Raw genomic sequence first — 10,403 nt, forward strand, 5'->3', positions numbered from 1 at the left:
CTGTTTCCAATCAGTTTCAAGTTATGGATGAGACAAGTAACGCTGGTTTCCTTATTTCTCACTCAGACTTTCCTCCCACTCTTCCTGGCCCGTTCTTAGTCTCCTTCTCCCACTGTCTCTGTCTTTCGTTCCGGACAGTTTAACACATGCCAGACCTCGGCAGAATTGTGTGGGGGAAGCGAGGGTGATGAAAGACCAGTCAAAACGGGAACTGCCATTAGCACATGTGGCTTTCTCATGAATCTAATAACGCCAGCGGACGCCTTTGCGGGCAATAAAGGTGGATGAGCTGTATTCATTGGTGTGGTAATTTACAATGAAAAGGATCAACACCAGGAGAGGCCCAGGTGTGAGGGCCCGTGCTCTCGGTTTGGGTGAGCTGAAAGCATTGGATGATGGCATGATTTGTTTCCACAAACCTCAGGTCGTGGGGTTAAGGGTCACTTGTCCTTTCACACAGGAAGACATGTTACAGGATTATTACAAGAGTGAATGAGAGCACTGTATGAGACACTGCCTGACCTTACACTTATGGGGCCAAAACTCTCTTGTGCTTGCTTTATCGCCACTTTTGCAAGGACAAAGTGTCAAGTGTTCTCAGCGGAGGGGAAAAGTGAATCACCTTTGTGTGAACCCTATGAGGGCAGAGGCTAGCTTATTTTCTACAGGTCATTTGTGTCTCAACACAGTTTAATACCACTATCCGCTGAACAAAATGCATTAAACTGATATATTGTCACATTTGTTTTTTATTTAAACACACACTGGATTTGAGGATTGGATTGTCTTCACCTTAAGGGCTCTTCTCACAATGGATGACAAATGTGGAGGTCTAGCAGCCGCTCTTTGTCTCTGGTGGGCAGTTAGGAGCTGCAGGTGAAACAGCATGATGAAAGAGGTGGTCGCTCATGTTATATCTCCCATGGACTTTGTTTATAGCTTAATTTCACTATCCTACCATTATGTGTTTCTGGTGGGTCACAACCAAAGTTTAAACTAGGCCTGAATGATTCTTAACAGAGAATCATTTTTCTTGTGAATTTTAAATTTGGAACTTTCTATTCATCAAAGTATCTATCACGTTTCTACAAAAACTTTAAGCAGCAAAATGGTTTTCAACATTGAAAATAGTAATGAGAAATGTTTCTTGAGCAGCAAATCATCATATTAGAATGATTTCTGAAGGACTAGAGGACACTGAAATCACAGGAATTTATTATATTTTAATATATATATTAAAATAGAAAACAGTTGTTTAAAAATGTAATATAAATGTAATAAAAATGTAATATATTACTGTTATACTGTTATATATTACTGTTTTTACTCCATTTTTGGCCAAATAACTGCAGCCTTGGTGAGTCGAAGTGCCTTCTTTCAAAAAATATATATATATAAAAAAAAATCTTACTGACCCAAACATTTGAAAACTAGTGTATTTATCTTCAACCACCAGCTTGTAGGTCCAACACCAAAATCTTAATTTAAACCCTGGTCATGATGCTAAAATGCGCTGCAACATGTTTTATGTTTAATATACAATAAATGTAAAGCGTAAAATGTAACTAAACATATAATCATGCATAATAAATATAATTGGTAACACTTCAGTATAGGGACCTATTCTCACTATTAACTAGTTGTTTATTAGCATATTGGCTGTTTATTAGTACTTATAAAGCACATATTCTGCATGAGCATATTTCCTCATCCCTAATCCTACGCAATACCTTAACTAAACAGCAAATTCGGAGTTTACTGAGGCTAAAGTCGTAGTTAATGGTCTGTTAATGCTGAGAATTGGATTTTAAAATAAAGTGTGACTATATAATTGCTCAAAATAAATACTATTAACTTTTAAAAGAGTAAGAACATATATTTCTCTTATATATCTCTTGTTATTGACATCAATGAACAGGTTGCGTGGCATGCCCTCATACCTAAAACCCATCAACAAAACTACATAAGGAAAAAGAAAACACGCCTCAGACTGCATTAAATATGGGTTCATTTGCACTCAGGATAAACATGGTTTGTGCCGACCACAGTGTGTTTTGTGGGGTGAATTACTGGCTGCTGAGAGCATGAAACCATTGAAATTAAATTTTGTAATGTAAACAATTTTGATACTGTATTGGGTCGCCACTTGAGTCCAATGTAGAATGTGGGTCCAGAACCACTGCTCTAATCCACTGTTTGTTGTATTTGTGCATTTGTGACCACACCTGCGGTCAGCCTTAAAAATTCCCCCTTCCCAGCGTTCTAGGCCTCTTTCATCAGTCCACTTCAGTTTAAATGTCTGTTTCCAGGTTGTTAAGCATGCAGTAAATTCTTCAAGTCAACCTCCTGAAAAGTCTCATTACTGTAACTAGTAAGATGTCTATTACTTGAAGTGGTATTTTCACCTGAGCACACTTGGAATATTTGTGTGTCCATGCTTTTAGTTTAGTCTGTTGAGGAAATTATGTAAGTGAAGGATTGCGGCGACTCACCTAATTTCCAAAATTCTTAAATAAAGTCTATTATTAAAAGGAAGCCAGAGAACGAGGAGCACCCATTACCTTTTCCTATTTGCTGGTAGAAAGAGGCCCTCGTGACATTTACTGACGTACAGTCAGAGTCCAAAGCTTGGAAAAAGCCAGATGGCCAAGGACACATTGTCAGTCAGCATGGAGGAAATGAATAGGGCATAATGTATTGATGACTGAAAAGCTGAGCTGGAAAGAGAAACAAAGACTGTCAAAGAGAGAGAAAAAACCTGGAGGATCCATGAATTTGATTTAGATATGTTTTCGTGACACTTCACGTCAGAATTTGGTGCAAATCATTTTCGCTCAAAGACCTTTTTTCAAAAGAATGAAAGACATTTAACATAAAACACAAGAGAGACTGAAGTCAGGCACTATTTTTCAAACATATTTTCTGAAGCCTTTCAAGGAGAGAGACTGAGACTTTAATTAGCCAGGAAATTGAATGCTGTATTAATTTCACAGCAATCCCCCCATTAATATTTAATAGATGCTTCTTTAAGTAAGTAGCCATGGAATAAGAGGGATAATGTTAAATAGGTGTGATCACATTAGCAAAATGTCAGTCAGTTTCACAGGAAAAAAGATCCATTGTTAAGTGTAGTGATGCATGAAGCACAGCTCTCATAGAAGACACTTTAACCAAGCAGATTTCTGTTTTTGTGTGACCAACTTAAACATGAGTAAAATCTGTGTGGGGAAACTTTGGTCACATTGTGAAATTTCAGAAAAAATTAACTGACAAAAATGTACATTGTGTATTGTCAGCAGTGCAACGATGCATGAAGCAACTTGAACCCTTTGCGAATTCTGTGTTGAGAAATCTTTCACCCTTACGTGAAATTCTCAATCATGCATTGAAATGACTAGAATTGGACCACAAAATTTTGACGAGGAATGGTAACATGACTGCACCTTAATCTAGTCATAATCACACAAATAAAATCTTTCAGGCTTACAGTTGCAGTAACGTTCACTGTGTTGGAGTTTATTTTGCGATAATTATGGCTGATTGTGCACCTTACATGTTTATATGCATTATACTACTTTATAGCATTGGTTTGCTCTCAAAGCAAAAGGAGTTAAAGCATTTGTCACCAGCCCTCTCACTAAGCATGATGCACAACCCTGTGATTTCCCTCTACAAAATAAATTGAACTGTAATTGAATCTAAGAAGGAGTAATGGTCCTCTTATCAAACTGACAATAAGACCTGTCTAAGGTAGACTGTATAAACATGAAGAAACATAACTTGGAGTTCACTTCAGTTCTTTGAGTGTTATTGTAACTTATCTTCATCCGTGCTGTAAGAGCTATGTCTTTGGTTTTCTTTCTTTGAGAGAGAAAAAAATGGGGCTTTGCAGCCAAATTGGCCTCTACTGTACGTCCAAAACTGTAGCTCCTGAGAAACTAATAGAAGTCAACAGTGTTTCTGTTGGCATAGTGTTTTATAAAATACTAAGGCTACACTAAGAAAGTTTTTCAAAACTGGTAGCCTACTGTGCAGACGCTTTCTCAGGTATTTCTGTACCGTCTCTGAACAACACTTAAAGGGATTGTTCATCCAAAAATAAAAGCTCTCTCATTATTTACTCACCATCATATTTTGTTCTGACCATAGGCCTTATTTATTCTGTGGAACATAAAAGAAGAATATCATGGCAGCTCTTTTCAATGCAATGAATTGAATGAGGACAAAATTACAGAAATCACCATGAAAGTATAACAAAAGTGGTCCATTTGACTCTGCCATATGATTCTGAAGCCATATGATAACTTTGTGTGAGGTCAAAATTAGGTCTTTAATGCAACCTAGCTGTCCTTGGCATGAAAGAAGTGATTACAGATCTTTACAGTGAATCATATGATCCAGTTTACTAAACAGATCTGAATGATTCACTCTCGTGTTCAACTCACTGACTCAGAAAATCTAGAAAGGAAGGTTAACAGCTCACTGGAGAGGACAATGCAATCTCATTAGTAATCATAAGTATTCAAAGTGTGGTTCAGACAAGGGTGTGACATGTCCCTAACAATGTATCTATATATATATGTATATATGTTTAATTTCAGACACATCTGAAACAGGTTGGTACCAGTGATATTACCTGAGAAGTTAAAGTAAATATGCTAGAATATGTGCATGCTTTCAAGGACGCACATTTAATCTGCAAAGTAAAGAACATTAGATAACCTCAGTGTTTTTAAAACATACGTGCACAGTTCAGTTGAATGAAGTTTACCCTGTTTAACTGAATGTTGTTAAACTGAATGTACAAAGCAAACTATTAGCTGAAATACCCACAAAATAAAAACAATGAAATAAGAGTGTCCCTAGTAAAAAAAGTAATACATTTAAAATAAATTTATTTCATACTAAGTATATAGTTTAGTGCTGTCAAATGATTAATCGCATCCAAAATAAAAGTTTTTGTTTACATAATATATATGTGTGTACTGTGTATATTTATTATGTATATTGTTTCGCTGTCTAGTGTCTACACGATAACACTGGAACCGGAGTTTTTGAAAATCTTCACCCTGGCAGGTGTTTTCAAAAATGTTCGGTTTCACATGTGTGTGTATTTATATATACATAATAAATATACACACATTATCACGTTTCTGTTCTGTTTTAGTTCAGCTGCTCTGTGTTCTTGTTTACCTGTGCTCCCTTATTAGTTTCTATGGTTTTTGATTGTTGATTAGTTCCACGCGCCTGTTCTGTTTCTCCCTGATTGTGTTCTCCATCTTTGGCCATGTCCACACGTACACGGGTATTTTTATAAACGAGAGTTTTTCCTTCTTCCGTTTTTAAAAAATCTCCGTCCACGTGAAAACGCAAACGCATGCTATGAAGCACTGTCAAGAGCATGCCAAACCAACAGGTGGCGATATAATCTCAACCGTAAAGCCATGTTGGCCAATCAGAAGCCTGAAAAAGTCTCCAGTAGGCGGAGATAACAGCACAGGCTCCGACGTCACAAGCCAAAAACTCCTTGTTTCGCTGTCTAGTGTCTACACGATAACACTGGAACCGGAGTTTTTGAAAATCTTCACCCTGGCAGGTGTTTTCAAAAATGTTCGGTTTCAGTGACCTGGTGCTGCGTTTGATTGTGGACGAATGGCCAAACCGCGTAGAAAAAGCTACGGTTTTAAAAATAACCACGTTCGTGTGGACAGGGCCTCATTTAAGCTCTGTTTTGTTCCTGAATTGGCTGTCCACTGTTGATTTGGGTTTGTTGCTGAATGTTGGATTTACTCCTGGATTCATGATTAAATACCCTGTTGACGCTGTTCCTTCGTCGAGCGCTTCCTCCTTAGCCAGCTCACACGTTACACACATTATGTAAACAAAAACTTTTATTTTGGATGCGATTAATCGCGATTGATTGTTTGACAGCACTAATATAGTTAAAATCTATTAACCTGACATATCGAGACTTACTGATATAAAAATTATAATTAAACTTTAGTTTGAGTACTACTTGTGCACAATACACATTTCATAATATTAAGCGTAAAATGTGTTTTAATGTCACTATACTGACGAGGACTGTATGATCTTTGAATAATATTGGTCTTTAAATGTAAGATATTTAAAGTGTACATGAAGAATACTTTAGCACAATCAAATATACTTCAGTATATCTTTAGTTGGACTTCAGCACTATTTCCGCAAAATTAAAGCACATTATGTACAAAAATAGTTGTTCCAATTTAGCAGACTTTAAGTATACCAGTTTAGTACACCAAAAGTACAATTGCAGGGTATTTTTATTAAGCACAAATATGTAAATGCATTTGTAGTATACTTAGCATGAAACAACAGTATTTCAAATACATTTTAGTATATTTATTTTTCACTAGGGGTGAGGTTTATCTGTCAATCAGATGCATGTGAAAGTTGTAAAATCAAAACTATGCCCCTGGATTCAGACACACATTTAGTATGTTTTAGACACTGGAATGTCAAAAACACTGAAAAGCATATAAAACCTATTTTACATGCATGTACAAATGTACTGTATGTAAAATGTACAAATATTTTTGAATCCTTTTAGGCTAATTTATTACTGAATTTATATTTTTTTAAATTATATTTTATTACATTTAATCAATGATATGAATTAAATACGTTCCACATTTCAAGCGTGCATCACTTTACTCAATCCTAAACCTTACAGAATTAAAATGAAAGAAAATTCTGTCAAAACCATTATTTAATCCTTTATGTATGTGTGTGAGAGAGACTTTTATGATTGTGTGTGTGTGTTCATTTAAATCACTGTTCAATGTAGATGCATGGAAAAGATCAAAAAGGATCCTTTTGTGTTTCACAGATGAAAGAAACTCGAAACAATGAGGGTGAGTAAATTAAGTCGAACTAATCATGTAAAAGTGTACAGATACAGATGCTGCAGTGTCGTGAACTTCATTAGAGGACTCTAGCTGTCTAAAAGGTCCAAAAAAGGACACCCATAGCTGTCATATTAGGTCATTAATATATTGTCTTAAATTCCACTGTAACACAGTGGAGATGATGTATCACACACAAAAAGTGCGGTCTGGTACATGTGCTTTATCTTCAAAGCTTAGCATATCTGACACACACTCTACAATAGATCAAAGAGGATATATCTCTCTCGCTTGCTGTTAGAGCCAGATGCTTGTAAGGATGGAGGGAAATGGATCTTACACGAAAGCCTTATTAAGCAACACATCACAGATCTGCTCTCTCTTAGAGTCTCCGAGGTTTCTCCCAATTCTCCACTGAAGGTGTTCTTGTCGGCACAGAGCCCAGAACCCGAGCATTTACCTACGGATCCTTCCGGACAAAGACCTATAAGCTGTGATGTTCCTTGACTCAGGTCCATAGAAATATCTGGGCACTCCTTTATCCCTTGGACCAAGAAGGAGTGTCATTGCCCAGTTGATCTCCAATTTGGAAAATTTGCAACCATGGGTCTTATTACCGCATCGGTGCGGCCAGCATATGGATGTTTTTGTCATTTGGGAGAGGGGGGAGTGTTTTGGATTGATGACCGTCCACGCACAACTTAAACCAGATCTTCCCTATCCACACAAATTTCCTCGCCTGCGGAGCGATGGGAGCTGGGCCTGTTGTTTTTTCTCATTGCATGGTAACTTATCTTTGCTGTAGTGTTCACAGTAGCCACAGCTGTTTGACTTGGACCCGGCCGGCAGGTTAAATGAACAGGGTTCAGAATAAGTGAAGATGTATCAGGTTCCCCTGCGCTGGTCTGATGCGAGGAAACGCAGGGTGGACCGACCTTTCATCACTGTGCGTGGGATCTCTGCCACACGATGACTGATTCAACGCTCTGATCCAAACTCTGAAGACTGACCTTAAATAACCTTTGACTGCATCATAAATCATAGTAATGGACTGAAAACTGCCAACTGTTTGATGCTTATAGCATACGAATGGTGAAACAATGTTGAATGTAAAATGTTAGTATTTTTAATAATTGTAAAATGAGAGCAATAAAAATGGCTGATTTTATTTTTCCACACCTATGAATGATAGTCCACAACTACATGATGTAGGCTACTATTTATATTTCCAGTTCAACTCATGATGGAAAATAGGCTTAAAGAATGAGCTAGTTAAAAGTGACTTGTGTCATTTCTGCAAATTTCTGCAAATTATTTCAAACAGGTTGTCATGTTTTGAACATGATTTGACAGTGCCACAATGTTTTCCATCAGTTCATCAATGCCAACTCATTTATAGCCGTCTATGAATAATTTGGTAATACTTTACAATAATGTTACTAAAGATTAACTAACAATGAAATATACTTCTAAAGCAGGGCTGCCCAAACTCGGTCCTGGAGGGCCGGTGTCCTGAAGAGTTTAGCTCCAACCCCAATTCAACACACCTGCCTTTAAGTTTCTAGTATGCCTAGTAAGAGCTTGATTAGCTGGTTCAGGTGTGTTTAATTGGGGTTGGAGCTAAACTCTTCAGGACACCGGCCCTCCAGAACTGAGATCTGTAAGTTAAATAAAAAAAAAAAAAACGTGAACGTGAATTCTTCTATAGCAGGGCTCCCCAAACTCGGTCCTGGAGGGCCGGTGTCCTGAAGAGTTTAGCTCCAACCCCAATTAAACACACCTGAACCAGCTAATCAAGCTCTTACTAGGCATACTAGAAACTTAAAGGCAGGTGTGTTGAGGCAAGGTGGGAGCTAAACTCTGCAGGACACCGGCCCTCCAGGACCGAGTTTGGGCAGCCCTGTTCTAAAGCATTTAGCAATCTTAATGTTAATACCATCATTTACTAGTACATTATAAAAATCAAAAGTTGTATTTGTTGATATTATTTAATGAACTGGAGTTAACATGAACTAACAATAAACAGATGTATTTTTTATTAACTAACATTAACAAAGATTCATCATTATTATAAGCATTGAATTCTTTGTTGTTAGTTCATGTTAACTCCAGTCCATTAAATAATATCAACAGATACAACTTTAGATTTTTATAATGTACTAGTAAATGATGGTATTAACATTAAAGGGGTCATCGGATGCAAAATTCACTTCTGTTGTTGTTTGAACATAAATGTATGTTGCAAGTGTGTGTACACATCCACCCTATAATGATAAAAATCCACCCAGTGTTTTTTTTTTTAAATCCCCTTTCTCAAATCAGGCTGACGTAGTTCTGCACAGGCCCCTCCCAGGATAGTTGATTGACAAGGCCGTCTCACCTTAGACCCGCCCTGAGTGAGCTGTGAGCTGTCCGCCATTGTTTTTTATAAATCTTTGCAAATCGCCTTTCCTAATAATGTGCTAGTTAGAACGTGAACGTGAATTCTTCTATAGCAGGGCTCCCCAAACTCGGTCCTGGAGGGCCGGTGTCCTGAAGAGTTTAGCTCCAACCCCAATTAAACACACCTGAACCAGCTAATCAAGCTCTTACTAGGCATACTAGAAACTTAAAGGCAGGTGTGTTGAGGCAAGGTGGGAGCTAAACTCTGCAGGACACCGGCCCTCCAGGACCGAGTTTGGGCAGCCCTGTTCTAAAGCATTTAGCAATCTTAATGTTAATACCATCATTTACTAGTACATTATAAAAATCAAAAGTTGTATTTGTTGATATTATTTAATGAACTGGAGTTAACATGAACTAACAATAAACAGATGTATTTTTTATTAACTAACATTAACAAAGATTAATCATTATTATAAGCATTGTATTCTTTATTGTTAGTTCATGTTAACTCCAGTCCATTAAATAATATCAACAGATACAACTTTAGATTTTTATAATGTACTAGTAAATGATGGTATTAACATTAAAGGGGTCATCGGATGCAAAATTCACTTTTGTTGTTGTTTGAACATAAATGTATGTTGCAAGTGTGTGTACACATCCACCCTATAATGATAAAAATCCACCCAGTGTTTTTTTTAAAAAATCCCCTTTCTCAAATCAGGCTGACGTAGTTCTGCACAGGCCCCTCCCAGGATAGTTGATTGACAAGGCCGTCTCACCTTAGACCCGCCCTGAGTGAGCTGTGAGCTGTCCGCCATTGTTTTTTATAAATCTTTGCAAATCGCCTTTCCTAATAATGTGCTAGTTAGCCAGTTTCGCGGCTGAAGTTTACAGTCTGCTCATCACTCCACGGAAGAGAGGGGTGGGGTCAGCAGAGCTCATTAGCATTTAAAGCAACATGGACTAGAACAGCGTGCTGAAAACAGAGCTGATTTGACAGGGTAAAAAGGGTGTTTTTTACACTGCCATTTAGAAATTTTAACCAAAGTATGTTATAGACTTTTCATTAAGACCCTAAAGAATCATATCAACTTGTGGGGCATCCGATGACCCCTTTAAGATTGCTAA

This window comes from Sinocyclocheilus rhinocerous, unplaced genomic scaffold (genome assembly GCF_001515625.1).
Source record: "Sinocyclocheilus rhinocerous isolate Xijiao unplaced genomic scaffold, SAMN03320098_v1.1 scaffold574, whole genome shotgun sequence".
NCBI classification, from domain to species: Eukaryota; Metazoa; Chordata; class Actinopteri; order Cypriniformes; family Cyprinidae; genus Sinocyclocheilus; species Sinocyclocheilus rhinocerous.